Below are 13,880 nucleotides of genomic sequence, written 5' to 3' on the forward strand. Positions count from 1 at the left end.
CACTGACCAGTGGGCTGCACTACTGATACACACTGACCAGTGGGCTGCACTACTGATACACACTGACGGGCGGGCTGCACTACTGATGCACACTGACTGCTGGGCTGCACTACTGATGCACACTGACTGCTGGGCTGCACTACTGATGTGTGAATGTTGCCCGACGCTTCATATTCCCGTACTGACTCCCATCTTACATCTGGCTGCAGTTTTTTAGCCAAAAAAAACCCTTCTGTAACTTCCCCACATGGCTCTGCGCCACAGACCCCACAGCTTATCGTGAGGAGACGCGTCCCTGTAATCCCCAGCACTGTCCCCGGCGTATATCTCTGTGACGGTGTGAATAACTGCGCCTGTCGTGTCCGTCAGTGTGAACTGTGCGCAGGACGCAGGGAGGGAGTGTGTGAGGAGCGCCCGTGCCTCCCCTCCCCCTCTGGTCTCTTTTAAGACGGGCCCCTGGGCGGGTGAGCGGGCGGCTGTGCGCCGTGTGTTGAGGCTTGCGCTTTGCAGACGCTCCCTGGCCGGGGTGTGTTGTGTATTGGCAGTGGGGCGGCTCCGACTCCCTGACGCCAGTGAGACCAGATCAATCCAGGCGGCCGGGGAGCGAGGAGGAGGAGGGAGCCGCACATCCCGGGCTGCTGGAGGCATGCGAGCCGCTCCTCACCGAACACCGTATAGGACGCACGGCAGGTACGGGGCGGGGGGAACGGCTCCGGTACCGGGATATTCGGCCGCCGCCGCCGGACACGACTTTCTAAGTAGTTTTATTGTTCGCTGTGATCCGCCACACGACGGGAGCGGGGGCCTGTGAGCGGGGCCCCGGCGGCGGAAAGTTACTTCACGGGTGTTTGTGAGCGGCGTCCGCCCCCTCCCGGTGCTCCCCGGTGTCCCGGCCGCACGCAGCCTTTGTGTGTGGGTGAGGAGGGTAAGGGCGGACTCCTCCCCGGTGCCGGGAGCCGGTGTGTGTGTGAGCGGAGAGCGGCGGCGGGCGGGGAGTCAGCCCCGGGATAGTGGGAAGTTTCTCGGGATCCTGGAAGGAGGAGGCGGGGGGAGCGGGGGGCATGATGGCGCCGGCCCTGCTGCTGCTGCACAGAAGCCCTTGTGTGAGGAGCGCCCCCCCCCCCCCCCCCCCCCGCACATCGGCCAGTCCAGCCGCACTGCCGCCTCCCCGGGACCGGACCGGACCATGCAGGGGAGGAGGGGGGGACACCGGCCGGACAATGCGGGGGAGGAGGGGGGACACTGGCCGGACAGAATGTGGGGGAGGAGGGGGGGACACCGGCCAGAATGTGGGGGTGGAGGGGGGGGACACCGGCCGGACAATGCGGGGGAGGACACCGGCCGGATAGAATGTGGGGGAGGAGGGGGGGACACCAGACAGACAGAATGTGGGGGAGGAGGGGGGGGGACACTGGCCAGAATGCGGGGGAGGAGGGGGGGGACACCGGCCGGACAATGTGGGGGAGGAGGGGGGGGACACCGGCCAGAATGCGGGGGAGGAGGGGGGGACACCGGCCAGAATGCGGGGGAGGAGGGGGGGACACCGGCCAGAATGCGGGGGAGGAGGGGGGGACACCGGCCAGACAATGCGGGGGAGGAGGGAGGGACACCGGCCAGACAGAATGTGGGGGAGTAAGGGGGGACACCGGCCAGACAATGTGGGGGAGGAGGGAGGGACACCGGCCAGAATGCGGGGGAGGAGGGGGGACACCGGCCAGACAGAATGTGGGGGAGTAAGGGGGGACACCGGCCAGACAATGTGGGGGAGGAGGGGGGGTGTGCGCTGTCTGCTCCCGCCGCAGTCTGTTACATTGTACAAGTGTCAGAACTACAGCACGGCCGCTCTATGGGAGACCCCCTGCCGGGCTGTGTCCGGGGTGCCCCCCGCGGAAGCTCCGAGCACTGCAGGGAATGTCTCACTGTAACTGCATGAGAGGGGCTGGGGATGGCGGGGAAGCCTCGGCGCTGGGGGTGGCGGGCAGCCTCGGCGCTGGGGGTGGCGGGCAGCCTCGGCGCAGGGGGCCAGTAATGGTGGGCATTCATTTATCTCTACTCTGCACCCCGAGTACATGGGGGGGGGGACATGGGTGAATTAGTGATTCCATAGTAATCTTGGCACTGCCAGCCTCATGCCCCTGGACTGACTATCGTGATGGTCCATAGACTGAGCCTGAACATCCCAGCATGCCCATACACCTATACAGCTGTTACTGCTGTCGGACCCCTGTGTAATGCCGGGTGGTCTCTAGATAACTCTCCTCAGTCTCGGACATTGGTTACTGGGATCTCTGCAGCAGATTGAAGGGCTGCATCTGGGTTTTAGGTGACACCTATTGGGTCACTCATTCTGATAGTTGAGTGTCTGTGGACTTGGTGTACATGCTGGGGTGCTGACTCCTTGGAGGAGGGCGGCCGTCCTAGCGCTCTAGTGAGACTCCTCCATACTTTAGTGTTGTGTCTTGGGAAGCCGCTTCCTGTCTTCTCACAACTGTGCTAAGTAACACCTTGTGCGGAGTCAGATGGCCCCCGCTGGGTGATTTCCCTCCTGTGCCCCCGGGCTGGGTTACTCAGTGGTGACTGTATGCGGTGGAAGGATGGGACCTCTCTGCAGGATGACCACATAGAGGAGGCCTGTCTCCGCGCTGTCGTCACAGATGTGTATGGCTGCCGTCTGTTGCATCAGTCAGGAAGCTGTTTCATATTGTCCCTGGAGAAATGTTAGTGAGCGCCTCGGCTGCCAGAGCTCTGGTTACTGGAGAACTCATCCCAGGTCTTTCCTTGTGTCTGTGAGCCCGACGTCTGCTAGTCCTGAGCCATTACTGCTCCCTTCAGCCTATGGTGGACTCACTCCTGGGACACAGGTTGTCCTTGTTTAGTATCTGACCTCTGAGCCCTAGACGTGTGTTATTTGCAGCTCCGTTAGGTTTATGATGGCGCTGTACAGAGAGGAGGCCAGTTTTCCTATTGTGTTGCCTGTCGTCCTTATTTGTTAGATTGGCCGTGGTGATGAAGCTTTCAGGCTTTCCTAGTAGAGATAATACTAATTTTACTAAGCCCTAGTAATGCTGGTATGGGTTAGTGCTATTATACCAGCCTAGGGAGTAGTCAGGTTTAAAGGGGGTTATCCAGCACTACAAAAACATGGCCAAAAACTTTTTTTTCTAGAGACTGCTCCACTCTTGTCTCCAAACGCACCTGAAGCTCCATTCACTTTTGCAAAATCCCTTACTGAACTGGAGACAAGAGTGGTGCTGTTTCTGGAAGAAAGTGGCCGTGTTTTTGTAGCGCTGGATAATCCCTCCAGCTGTTCCAAAACTACAAGTGCCATCATGCCTGGACAGACAAAATTTTGGCTGTCCAGGCATGATGGGAATTGTAGTTTTAAAACAGCTGGAGGGCCAAAGGTTCCACATCCCTGGTCTAACGTATATGGGGACCTTATTTTCCCGCTTTTCCTGATAAGGCAATTTATGGCCTTTCCACACTCTGGAACCTGCACCTTGGGTACTATGTGTGTGAGTTTTTAGACTTTTTGACCCAAACAGAGATCCATCTTGCGAGACTGCTATATATCTGACTGATATATCTTGTTGCCTCGGATTTTATACTGAAATGTGGGTTTGCCTAGATTTTGTATAAAAACACAGGGAAAAATATCAAATGATGTTTAGTCTCGTCACACACAGTAACTAAATACTTGATGATGATCTTATTTCTTCATCAAAACCTAAAACCGATGTGTTTTGAATGTGCCAGGGCATCCTTAATCACTTTTATTTGTTTCTTGCCCACAGGATGGGGAACAAGTATGAGATTGCTAGGTGTCTGTCCACTGGGATCCCTAGAACGTTTCCCCAACTCCTTTGTTATGAATGGAGCTGCGGGTTGTCTTGACACGTTTCTCTATCATTTGGAGCTGCAGGAGAGAACCTGGTGGCTCCATAGAGAATGAATGGAGCAGTGGGTCACATGCCAACCCATGGTTTTAGGACAGCACCACAACGCCTCGGTTTTGAATAAACATATGGGTCAGCACGTGACCCACCGCTCCATTCGTTATCTAAGAAGCCACCAAGTGCTACTACGTAGAATGGAACAGTGTGTCAAATGTTAACCCACGGCTCCATTCAAAACAAGAGTCGGGGTGCCGCTCTAGACGCCTGGAGGTTGGACCCTTGCAATCTTTACATGTAGGGGACAGGTAAAAATAACTCCAACAACCCTTTTAGTCATGACTCTGGTAATAAATAGAGATGAGCGAACCTGGAGCATGCTCAAGTCCATCCGAACCCGAACTTTCGGCATTTGATTAGCGGTGGCTGCTGAAGTTGGATAAAGCCCTAAGGCTATGTGGGAAACATGGATATAGTCATTGGCTGTATCCATGTATTCCAGACAACCTTAGAGCTTTATCCAAGTTCAGCAGCCCCAGCTAATCAAATGCCAAACGATCGGGTTCGGATGGACTTTAGTAATCCATGATGTGTGCAGGATTACCTGCCATGTTGACATGTCCTTCTCCCTAGATACTTTTAATATCATGTTTTCCTTAAAGGGGTTATCCAGTATTTAACTTTTTTTTTTTTTTTTTTAAATATTGCTGCCCTATTGATGAACATGTCATGCTTCACTCTCTGAGCTCCCCCGTTGTCCAGATGTGCGGCCTCTCCAGTGTCCCCGCTGTCTGCAGGCCGGCTACTTCCGAGACAAACTCTTATCAGGAGTGACAGCCTGTATAGCCTATCGCGGGGGCCACTGGGGCAGCGTAGAGAGGTAAGCATAACATGTTTACCGACAGTGCAGCAATATATAACACATTTTTACACTCTGGATAACCCCTTAAATATATTGCGCTTGTAGTGACCTCTCCATCTTGCGGCATTTTATAATTTGTTACTAGAACCATGATGGAGTTAGTGGGTGTCCTGTGTTTATTCCCACATTCCCCCAGATTCTTACCTGCTCCTGTTCAGAGGGAAAACCTGCGCTCATCCCATCCTGCTGACGTATAATGTTACTGGTCCCATGAGTGAGTGTTATACCACTGCTGCGTACATAGAAGATGGCAAAGCTTGGACCTATTTATCATGCACTGATACCTGTGTGAAATGGAAAAGACAAAGTATGGTATCTACAAGACAAACATGAAAACTAATCCCACAAGGTTGCAATGTAAACATCACATGAGCATATAGTTCCAAGTATCTTATGTTAGTCGTTTGGTTGTCTGAACTGTGGGCGTAAGAAAAATGGACTTTAAAGGGGTTATCCGGCGTTAGAAAAACATGGCCGTCTTCTTCCAGAAACGTCCCCGCTCTTGTCTCCAGGTTGCGTGCAGGTTTTGCAACTTGGTTCCATTGAAGTGAATGGAGCTTAATTGCAAATCACACCTGAACTGGAGACAAGAGAGGTGCTGTCTCAATAAAGTGATCATGGTTTTCTAATGCTGGCTAACCCCTTTAAAGGGGTACTCCACCGAAATCTTTTTCTTTCAAATCAACTTCTTTCAGAAAGTTATATAGATTTGTAAGGGTCCATTTACACAGATTATCTGCCAAAGATTTGAAGCCAAAGCCAGAAACAGATTATAAACAGTGATCAGGTCATTAAGGAAAGCCTGAGATTTCTCCTTTTTAAATCCATTCCTGGCTTTGGCTTCAAATCTTTGGCAGATAATCTGTCAGATTATCTTTGTGTAAATGGACCCTAATTTACTTCTGTTTAAAAATCTCCTGCAGGTGGTGTATTCTCTCCAGTCTGACACAGTGCTCTCTGCTGCCACCTCTGTCCATGTTAGGAACTGTCCAGAGCAGCAGCAAATCCCCATAGAAATCTCTCCTGCTCTGGACAGTTCCTGACATGGACAGAGGTGGCAGCAGAGAGCACTGTCAGACTGGAGAGAATACACCACTTCCTGCAGGACATACAGCAGCTCATAAGTATAGAAAGACTTCAAATTTTAAAATTGAAGTCAATTACAAATCTGTATAACTTTCTGAAACCAGTTGATTTGAAAGAGAAATTTTCACTAAAGTCCCCCTTTAATTAGAGAGAAAAATCATTGGTGTTGGACATTTTCATGGTGCCGATTCCTATCCTACTAGTGCTGGTCCGAAATCTTTGGCACATCTGGTCTCTGCATGAAGACCTATTTCCTTCTGCAGTTCACCCCCTCCCATAGAACTCTATGCAGAGGAAACGTCAACTTTTAGTTATTTATTTTATTCTTCTGCAAAGTCCAGTCTCTCTACAGCTCTGCTCCCATTTCTTTAGTACCTGTTAGGAATATCCGTTCTTAGTGTCCATATTTTTCAGCACAGTGTTATACCTTTGCAGAGCCATTGATTTTCCTATTGACTGTTCCGTTGTGGTTATCCCGCCAGCGTTTCTTTCTCGGTTAGCGGGATAGATCGCATATTTGGGCCCAGTCTTCAGCGCACATCATCCCCCACATGAAGCTGCTGTAGTGTCTGTCCCTTTATAAATACAGAGTATTGTTTTCCACCCTTCCCTAGTATTACAGGTTAAGGTCCAAGTGGTGCATAGAACGGCCGCTCCATCTGTAGCTTTCTCCCGCTAATGGAGGTCTCAGCTCATCCTTATAAATAATGTAAGCTACGTCTAATGGAGGGGCTCTGGGGACGGAGGAAAAAGCCTCATTACCAGACTTTGTCAAGATGCTACAGATCTCAGATTGACTTACAGCACTGATCTGGTGCAAAATGATCCATCAGGGCGGACAGGGTCATTGTGTGAGAGTGTATAATGTGAGCAGCCTATGAGATCAGTCATTCCAAGGAGGTGATGGAAAGTGAAATGGCTTATGCTTTCACCTCTTTACATTTTGGTTGGGACCAAGGTTCTTTAACCTGTCACCGTACGTATAAGACGGGATAAACATCCTTGATTTTTATTTTTCCTCCTTTCAGGAAACCTGTGTTTCCAAACATTCCTTGATGTCCGTATGACCAGCGTGCCAGCTACATCCGTTTCCTTTCTATGGACGGTCTCTCTGTACTCTCTGCTGCCTTTTAACACTAGTATTTAGGTGCATGTTGCCAAAAGTGTCACTGTCGTTTTAATTTATTATTATTTTTTTTGGCAGAAATCAATAGTACAGGCGATTTTAAGAAACTTTTGTAATTGGGTTTATTAGCCAAAAAATGCTTTTTTATCTTGAAAAAGCAGTTTGAGGGGGTCCCCCCTGTCTTCATGGTTCTCTTATAGAGAGGGGAGGGGTGGAGGGAGATGAGGCACCAAAACAGGACAACAAAGAGTTAATTTACAGCTACGTCATAAGACTATCTCCTCTGAACTCAGCACTGACCTCTCTGACCTCTGAATACCAGCTTTCACACAGGTCCAGCTGTGTAATCCTTATTTCTCTGCTGGTGACTAATCTCCCTCCTCCCCCCTCCCCTCTCCATAGGTTACACAGGGCTCAACTGATTTAAAAGAGTAGAGTCTTCTTGATGAGCAGTAAATGAGAAAGGGGGGCTGGGGAAAGTCTTTTTGAATGCGGATAATGGCAGAGTTGCCTAATAAACCCAACTACAAAGTTTCTTAAAATCACGTGGACTATTGATTTCTGCAAAAAAAAAAAAAAAAAACTTCCCAGTGTGAAATCCTATCAGGAAGTAAAACTAGTTTGAGGGGCAAAAAAAATATTCTAAAGCATTGCTTATGTGTAAAGCCCCCCCCCCCCCTCTGTGTAAATGGTGGTGACCATGTGACAGTGCGGCATCCTGGCGTGACCTCGGTACAGTGAGCCGATAGAGAACATTAGCAGTAAAAGCTTGCCTCTTGTGTTCCTCCAGTTCATCTATCATGCGGCCTGTGCTACACAGCTGTGCTCTTGGATAATTGAATTCGGCTTTTATTGATGGGTGACTTGGCTCTGAACAGGAATTGTATGTGCAGCCCTCTACTCTATGGCTTGGGGGCTGCATTATGAGAGATGTAAAGGGTCTGTGTTGACCACCATACTGAACAGGACAGCTTATACAGTCTCCATACACTGGCTGTACTTAGAGACTGTCAGTAAGTTTATGGCGTCCTATCTCAGGGTAGCATAATCTAGAGACAGAGAAGCTGAACAGGATGATGGATCACTTACACTGTTCTGTGCAGCTGATCCAGAGATCTCCTCCTGAATAACATGGACAATACGTAGTCCTCTCTATAGTGTGTGTGTGTGTGAGAGCCCAGTAGTCCTGGATATTCATGAGAAGCAGAAAACTCCGCCCACCAGCTGCTGATTGGCAGTTATCTATCCATGCTTTGTATAGGCAGTTACCTGTCAATCAGCAGCTGGAGGGTAGGGAGAGGTGTGTGGCAAGAATCCTATTCTCCTGCATATTAGGAGAACGGCTGAACAGAATAATGTAAGTAATACACTGATCTGTTCAGCGTTTCTGTCACTAGTTTGATACTATAACTCAAGTGACAGATTCCCTTTAGCCATTTTGCCATAAACCCACAGCAGGAATTGGTTATACCCGCAGACGTCTGCTGCGTATTTCATGGTGTTGGGGCGTGAGGAATAATTTTCCCCTCTAAATCAATTATTGTGGATCTTTATGGAGTATCCAGTGGTTATGTCATCATGTCCTGTATGGTATTACCCCTTGTGGCATCTTAAGTTTATGGTTTATACTAGTGTATGTGATATATCGGCAAAGAACAGACTGGACCAATTCCAGTCATCGTTTTCCCAAATTCACTTTCAGTAGACTTGAAGACGTTCTCTAGTTGCCCCCAACAAGATAAACCTGTTTGATATGTGGATTCCCTGGTGAAAACCCCTGATACGGCCTATAAATCTAATGCCTGAGTTTCTGGCTTCAAAATCCAGTCTTGGGCTTGGTTCACACACGTCCAGCGTTCGTCACCTTTTCTGATGAGAATGCATTAGACACTGGGTGCCGCAAGCTGAATCTGTACATTCGGCGTACCATCTGTTGCCCTCATGAAACTGGACGCAGTGCCGGGCTAATGAAGCATACAGCAAATTTTCCATCCATCGTGGAATCACTAGATCAAAAAACCGAAAACCACAGCAGCATGTATTGATCAGGCGCCTGCACACCTGATGGCCAATAAGCTGGATAAGGGAGATATGTAAACCTGGCCTTAGGCTATGTTCACACACTTTACAAACAGTCGGTGTTTGGCACTCAGAAAAAATACGACCATTGTAGCGAGTGTAGAAACAACATGCGTTGTTGCATTTGACAATTGGATTGAAATAGATGCATAGTGGCTGGAAACAAATGACCTGTCAATTATCTCCACTGCCATTGTTCAGTACTGGCCGTTGTTTGCATTGACTTCAGTGCAACACATTTTAATATGGAAAGAATGGCCATTCTGACTGCAAACAACGTACGTTCTTTTCATAGAAAATAAGTTGTGTGTGCACACAGCCTTAGTGTGAGTGGAGAATTCTAATCCTAAGGGCAGACTTATCAAGCTGTCTCATAGTAAGGTTTGTCACCCACAGGAGCCAATCACAGCTCAGCTTTCGAGTATTCATGAGCCCTGTTAAAATGAAAGCTGAGCCGTGATTGGTTGCTGTGGACATCAAAGAGAATCTAACAATAAAAGACAGCTTAAGAAATCTCCGCGATAACGTCCCCATGAACGTTGTACACGTGGCTGCTGTGTTCAGCCGTTAAACGCAATAAATTTGACTATGGACCAGGACTTGGGAACTTTTATCCCACTAGTTTGGTGTCACTTTCTTAAGCCTATAGGACTCCTTGGCTGCACAAAGCAGGATGAAGCAAATTAAGTCAGTGTTTGCTGTCTAACTCCTGCAGTGTCCAGGACATCCTGCAATAAATCGCCAAGTCCCTTTAACTCCATAGTGGTCATCCTGCAATTAAAGGTTTAACTCCATACAGTAGTTCTAGCAGTTCATACTATAGTAATGTAGGAGCCTTTAGAGCCCAGATGGGGGACCTTCAGACCTTGCAAATCTACAGTTCACATGCCTGGACAGCCAAAGTGTCCAGAGATGATGGGAATTGTAGTTTTGCAGCAGCTCGAGGTCCCCCATCCGTGCTTTAGGGGGAGAATCAATTGTAAACCTCTTGTCATTCAGGGGCTTTATACCACTTCTTTCTATAATAGTATGTATACTACAACATAAGGCCTAGCTCCTGTTTGTAGGAGACTCCATTCGTAGCTTTCATCCTAGATTTTACAAACGTTTCACGACAGAATAGCTTTGCTGCTTTTGTTTTGTTTAGTAAAATGACGACATGTTGGGACTCCGTAATTTAGAGGGATTTCACGTTGAAGTTTTTTTAGGGAATGCGTCACTTAAATTTACTTTTACTGATTAGCGTCAGATACTCAAACTTGTTGTTTTATTCTAATCTGTTTCATTTTTTCTGATTTTATTTTATTTTTTTTTCACATTTTGTTCATTGTTATAGGGGCAGCCATCTTGCCTGAGCTGTTCTTAAAGGGGTTATCCAGTGCTACGAAAACATGGCCACTTTCCCCCTACTGTTGTCTCCAGTTTGGGTGGGGTTTTGAAACTCTGTTCCATTGAAGTAAATGGAGCTTATTTGCAAACTGCACCTGAACTGGAGACCACAGTAGGGGGAAAAGTGGCCATGTCTTTGTAGCGCTGGATAACCCCTTTAACAGCAGTTAGTGACATGCTTTACACCAAGCCTCATGAAAGTAGACTACAATAGACAAGATTCTGTCCCCTTGAGATGAAGGTGAGACATTACTGAGCGAGCTCTGTGACCTGTGAAGAGATCATTCCACAGGGAGCTGCTATTGTCAGTCCTCTATCTACTGGGGTCACATGACGCTGCAAAGCTGTACAGATCACTTTACTGCAGCCTCCTCTTATCGCCACAGACACAACAGGAAGTCTCAACTTAGTTTTAGCCCCAGTGGTGAGAATGAGAACCGCAAGATATCAGAATTATTTTATAATATAGAAAAATGGAAAATTAGAAAGTCACCAAAAATTCAAATTTTTTTTTTTTTTTTTTTTTTTAACCCAATACATTTATACAAGAAGTCATTTCATTTTCTGATGCCACTGTCCCTTTAAAGGTGCTTAGGGGAGAGGGACATCAGTGGTTTTGGTCTAAAATAGAGTAATGGCCTCACCATCCTGCCAATCAGACATTGTAGCTTATACTACTTGTACAGACGGGTTGGTTGTGGCCCAATACCTGCAGTTTTCTAGTTGGTCGGAGCAGGCTGTCCTTATCCAGCGGCCCAGTGCTGGCTTTGTTTGCCCTTTCACATTTAGTATGGATAGGACTTCATCCCTCCGTTACAGTAATACTTCTGGAGGGTGTGGGGACGAATGTCACTTAATTTAGCTGTGGTTTTTTTTTCCTGGGCACACCATGTAGTTTCACAGCTGGTACAGAGCAGTTGGCATGATTTCAGTGTGTGTGTGGCCTGGTAAAGACTGATATCCTAAAATAAATGCTGCATGACCACCATTGTCGTTGGCTGTGCTGCTGCTTGTGAGATGTTAGCCTGTCCATTATGGAAGGTGTTTTTTTTTTTTTTTTTTTTTTTTTCATCTGTTTCCACAAAAATAAGACAGTGTCTTCTGTATTTTTTTTTTTTTTTTTGCTCCCAAGTTGCACTAGGTGTTTTTAGGGCATGTCTTATTTTCACGTCATATGCAGAGCAGGGACAGAGCATATGGTATGGCGACTTCCGGCTATCGGGGGGAGTTCACCACAGCACACTCGTACAGCACAGCAGGGAAAGAGCATATGGTATGGCGACTTCCGGCTATCGGGGGAGTTCACCACAGCACACTCGTACAGCACAGCAGGGACAGAGAGTACGGTATGGCGGCCTCCGGCCACCAGGGGGAGCACAGCAGGGACAGCATATGGTATGGCGGCAGGCAACGGAATAACGGCAGCCAGTGTGCAGCTCCACATCTGGCGGCAGGCAACTGGCCTCTTGATGCCTTGCCTGCACATTTACAAGTGACAGCTAAGGAAGGGAACATCAGGGTTGGCAGCAGGTGACTGTCTTAATGTCCTGCATGCAGCTGCTCTGCAATAGACAATGAAGGTAGAGGATAACGGCAGTGGCTAAAAAGAATCAAAGCTGTATAACCTGGTGTTCAGCGGGCATGCTTCCAAACAGAGAATTTGCTAGGTCTTATTTTTTTGAGGAAGGCCTTATATTTAGCAATTCAGCAAAACCTCCACTAGGTCTTATTTTCAGGGGATGTCTTATTTTTGGGGAAACTGGGTCTAAGTGATCATATGGGTCAGCAAAACGATTGAAACAGTGTCTGCGACAGTCCATCTTTCTATGGTGGTAGATATAGGTTTATCCAGGCAGGATTACATTCTATTATAAGATATTAGTACTGTATTTTCTTTTCTATTAGGGCAGATTAGATGGACCAAGTGGTCTTTCTGTCTGTTTCTAAGGGCTTACTGAACTTGGTGATTGATAAAACAAATGGGCGATGATGCCAACACTGCCGGAGTGCAGGACTTTACATGTTTCTGAAACGGTAAGGTATTAAAGAAAAGAAAAATGATTAAAGGGTTAATCCAAGCTTGGATGAAATAACCTGGTCGCTTTCTTCCAGAAACAGCACCACACTTGTCCTCAGTTTAAGTGTAAGCTTTGCAGCTCTGTTCCATAAAAGTAAATGGAGCTCAATTGCAATACTGTGCACAACCAAGAGTGGTGCTGTTTTTTTTTGTTTTTTTTTTTTTGCTTTTTTTTTTGCTTTTTTGGCAAGAAAGTTATTGAACACAGTTGTTGCCGCAAAGTAGCAATTTTTTATTTTTTTTTCCAATAGCAAATTACACAACTTGCCCCGAAATAGAGCTAATTAAATGTGCATTAAATGCTGTGTGTGACCATAGCCCAGATAGGTGTTCCCTTTTAATGGGGTGTGTGCACCCTGCAGCCGTAGATATGTTGCATTCAGATAGGGCAGGTTGGTTTAGAGGACACTGCTGGGGTGGATTTGCCCCTTTGACAGCCAGGCATTTATGGAGATAGTTTTCTGTATATGCCGCTGGGTGTACAAGCACAGCAGCAGCGCCCTGTATTAGACTCTTTGGTGCGATGAGAAGCCCCCACCCTTGTTTTCCTGCACATACTGTACGCTGCGCCTCCTCCCTGCCTGACTTTTTGAACTGTCTTTGGAAAACAGGTGTTAGAAAAAAAATGCACATCTGTGTGGGTGTGTATGCGGAGAAGCACAAAAGCAGGATAGCCACTATATATAGATCTGTCTACTCAGCTCTAATTGCATAATTTAATCAGGACCCTGTGCAACGGAAAGGCCTCCATACTGCTCTCAGGCATCAAAGGAAACATCTTTCCAAGCTGTATCCTTTTGCCGAGCAGCACACGGTCCCGCACCACACGCCTAATTGTTGAACCCTCCACTGGGAAGAATGAGGAATTCTGCTCCTTTGTCTCTTTTTAAACAAGAACTTCCTCCAATATTTAGGTTGGGTGTCAGGGATGGACGGCGGTAGACAGCGACTAGCCAGCTTGCATCCCCTCCCTCCTGCTCCACTTTCACATGGACACTGCATATGGTGTTTAATCATTTATGCCTCTGCTCATCTCGCTGATAATGAGACGTACCGCCATTGCAACCTGGTGCGCAAAGTCCAAAGCAAAAGTACAGCACTAGTCTAGTGAATGACATTTATACAGCCTAATCTGCATACAGTGAGTTCGGATCTATACTACGCCACAGACTAGATCTTTGTCACCCCTCTTACCTGGCTTTAGAAAGTTATAGATTTGTAATTTACTTCTGTTTAAGAATCTCCAGTCTTTCAGCTGCTGTATGTCCTGCAGGAAGTAGTGTATTCTTTCCAGTCTGACACAGTGCT

The 13,880-nt window shown here is 47.6% G+C and overlaps 1 protein-coding gene across 2 annotated transcripts in view; it reads left to right on the top strand.

Annotated features, from left to right (window-relative positions):
- Positions 1-508: 508 nt before the first annotated feature.
- The window catches only part of SMAD1 (SMAD family member 1), a 32,734-nt gene continuing 19,362 nt past the window's right edge, over positions 509-13,880 (top strand). The window contains exon 1 of one of the 2 annotated variants that reach the window (XM_069978658.1): positions 509-690. The gene's annotated coding sequence lies outside the window, so the exon portion shown is untranslated. Of the gene's footprint in view, positions 691-8,305; positions 8,385-13,880 lie in introns of those variants that run through there. The other variant, XM_069978659.1, reaches the window with a different exon arrangement.

The sequence above is a fragment of the Dendropsophus ebraccatus genome, chromosome 7 (genome assembly GCF_027789765.1).
Source record: "Dendropsophus ebraccatus isolate aDenEbr1 chromosome 7, aDenEbr1.pat, whole genome shotgun sequence".
Lineage (NCBI taxonomy): Eukaryota > Metazoa > Chordata > Amphibia > Anura > Hylidae > Dendropsophus > Dendropsophus ebraccatus.